We start from the raw sequence: 3,589 nt of genomic DNA, 5'->3' as shown, positions 1-3,589 counted from the left end.
TCCAAACTCTAAAGATACAGTGATCAGGTATAAATAATGGTGCCTATTCTGCTATTTGTTCTCTGGTTGCTACAGGCAAAAGGCAACTTATGTTTCAAAAGCATCCTCCAACACAGAGCAGTTGTCATATCTGTGGTAGGGATGAAACCGGATCGAATACAGATGGATATATCCTGCATTATATCCTATATTTTTTTTGGATCTCGCAACAGGATAGGGATTCATGTCGGATATTGATATCTAATATACATATAAGAGATTTTGAGTATTCGGATTCAGATACGGTACGAATATTAAATGTTCGGATTTAGATACGGACTACCCGTATAAGGTTTTGACCCTTCAGGGACGGATGGATATCGGGAAATATCCGTCCCGTTTTCACCCCTAATCTTTGTTCAGCACCAAGACTTTTGTGATGCCCCTGCACAAGATAGTTGCCTTGTCTAGGTCTCGGTGCGCAAAAGAAAAGATAGTAAAACAATTAGAAACACAACAGTGTTTTCAAGCCTATCAAATGCCCACAAAGGTAGGAAAAAACTGCAAAAGAATCCCAGAAAAGAGGAAAGGATCATCTGATGAGGACATGACACCTATGGGTACGCCCGTGAAAGTTAAAGACAAGGTGAGCTCGTTCCTATGTTTGCATAATGATAAAACTAAGAATTTGTTACTACCTAATATTGGTATTCCAAATGTGTTTAGGGACAATGGTGATGATGATAGAGAATGGATATGCCATGAACAAGACCGATCTCCCCATCATCATCTTCCATCCAAATCATCATCCGTAACTTCGATGTGATATGATGAGATACACACTGAGACCAATCTTTCAATTTTTAGACCATGGAAATCATTCAAATAGCCTACCCCAACTTGTTTGGGACTTAAAGGCTTTGTTGTTGTTGTTGTTGTGGAAATCATTCAAATCCAATATATCTCACAGCATTTGCATTATATAAATAGAAGAGACATATTTAGCTGGCACTAAGACTGTATTTATGATGTAATTGTTTTAGTTCTTTAATAATGCTGAAAATAGGAGCAGGCACGTTGTCTCCAAGAGAAGAAAACCAGCAATAAGGATTGAAAGTAGGAACAGCAGATCGAACATATCCTCTTTAAAAAATGTGTCTATAGCTGGATAGTAATACGGAATATGGTAGGTCAGTAATTATCAATGACATTTAGTTCCAACAACTAAAACACTAGTGACATTTACTTTTGGTGAGGGAGCCAGCTTAATTTTGTCAATGGTTTAAACATGCAAATTTAAAAAGTATTGCACTCCAAGTCCAATGTCATTCCAAATACTGAGTACTAAGAGAACATATCATTATCTCATTACCAAAAAATAATTCACCACATGCAGCTTTCATGTTTCTTGGAGAAAATACTCACCATGCCAACAAACACCATTAGTTTATTCCATTTGTCAGTTCATTTTTTTTCTTCCCTATTAGTGTACCAATTGTACTATTCATGAAAAAAAATATTATGTAATGCACAGAAGAATGAAGTTGCAAACTTGTTGTCTACAGGATGAATGTTCAAATGACTAATAGTGATTCTTTATGCCCAATTTCCAAAGATAAGTGATTGAACAAAACTAATGGAGCTTTTTGTCCGTTTTGTTCTATTTTTTTGTTAAGGACAATTATGTTGATCTATACCGCCTGTGACCGGAAGGTCCCGGATTCGAGTCGCGGTCTCCTCGCATTGCACAGGCGAGGGTAAGGCTAGCCACTGACACCCTTCCCCAGACCCCGCACAGAGCGGGAGCTCTCTGCATTGGGTACGCCCTTTTTTTATAGTATCCTCAAACTCAGCAGATATTCCAGAATGTAAACATTTTATTCAAAAGCATAAAAAGGTACCAAAATGATAAAGCAAATTAGGGTATATGGGTAATGCAATACCTTTGCACTGTACCAAAGGCTTAATAACATTATAAAAAGAAACAGCAGACAACTGTAATTTCATGGCAGTCAAAAACCAAATTAAGCAAGGCAACCTGTTTCACTGAAATTAGAGGAATTTAGTAATGAAGTTTTAACCATTTAGTAATCCTAAGGATGACATTTGGCATTTCTGTGAGTGAGAAAAGTATGCAAGTACAGTGATGTAGTGCACCAGTCACGCCTTAGTTGGTTACTCTATCTACTATTTCAACAGGACAGTTTGCAACTGGAGGCAAATGCATTCTAAGGATTGTTCTAAGATCCTAAGTACAGTATTATGATATGCAGAACAGTTACTTTTCTAACCTCCAATGTATTCTTATACCGCAGAGTTGTATGAAACCTATGACACAACAAATGGCCAGTTTACATTTGATTCCCATCGACAATGGTATATGATACTCAAATCCTTTTCTATTTTAGTACAAAACCAAAAGCATGGATCTCTTACACTAATAGTAGTCTACATGTTCTGAACATTACATCACAATTACACACACTTATGCACAGAACTGAAATGCACACCAGGCCAAAACCTTTTGATTGCTTCCACTGAAACCAATCACGGCCACATCGTGACCACAGAGACAACATGGCGATCTTTTCCATCGTCAAAGGGCAGGAAGACATACATGTTGGCGAACTCATTGTAGATCTCCCCTGCGAGCTCTCCGTGCATCGCGCGGCAGTGCATGTAGAGCACAACGTTGGCCACCATCCCGTACAGCATCATCACGGCCAGCAGCGCTGTGCCAGCCACCGCCTTGACCACCACGGGCGCCATTCCAGCCCACCCAGCCCCAGCGTCGTACGTCTCGGAAGCCACACCGCCGAAGCCCCAAAGCGTGACCCCAATCCCGGCGGCGAAGACCAGGAACAAGGAGAGGCCTGCGAGGCGGGCGCCAGAGAGGAGCCGGCAGCTCCGGCGGAGCGGCGTGAGGCCTGTGGCCGATTCGACCACGGCAGCGGCGCCAGCGAGGGACCAGAACGGGGATAAAAGGATGAAGCCGAGGACGGGCAGCGCGGCGCCGAGCGCAGCGGGGAGCGGGAGGAGCGGAAGGAGTGCGAGCGGGGAGGCCGGGATGGCGGTGAGGACGAGGCGGAGGAGGGAGGCTGGCACGGAGCGGAGCGAGGCGAGGAGCCGGACGGGGCGACCGAAGAACCCTGCTTGCGCGCTGGCCGCGGCGGCGGCGAAGGCGGCGAGGTAGAGGAGCGCGGAGGCGAGGGCGAGAAGCGGCAGCGGGATGGGTAGCGGGTTCCTCGGCGGATCCGGCGGGGACCGGAGAGACACGGAGGGGGCGGGCGGGGGAGGAGGCGGAAGCAGGGAGGAACGGACAGGGGAGAGCGAGTAGGAGGAGGGCCAGCGGGAGCAGAAGGAGAGAGGATAGGGCGAGGAAGTGGCGGGAATGCGCGGCGACGAGGCGGCGCGTGGAGGACGCCGCGCCCGCGAGGAGGTCCGGCCAGAGGAGGGTGGACGGCGGGAGAGAGGGCGGCGGCGTGTCCATGAGGTGTGGACTGGGGCGGCAGCGGCAGAGGCGGGGGAGTGCCGTGTACGGAACAGGCGAGTGGGGATTGACGGGGACTGGGGTCTGGCGGATGTACTGGAATGTCCCAGCTGGATTCAC

The 3,589-nt window shown here is 46.7% G+C and overlaps 1 pseudogene; it reads right to left on the bottom strand.

Moving 5' to 3' along the window:
• Positions 1-2,374: 2,374 nt before the first annotated feature.
• Positions 2,375-3,589, bottom strand: LOC136505048 (uncharacterized; annotated as a pseudogene).

The sequence above is a fragment of the Miscanthus floridulus genome, chromosome 14 (assembly GCF_019320115.1).
Source record: "Miscanthus floridulus cultivar M001 chromosome 14, ASM1932011v1, whole genome shotgun sequence".
In the NCBI taxonomy this organism is placed as follows: domain Eukaryota; kingdom Viridiplantae; phylum Streptophyta; class Magnoliopsida; order Poales; family Poaceae; genus Miscanthus; species Miscanthus floridulus.
This window is presented reverse-complemented; position numbering and strand designations above follow the sequence as displayed.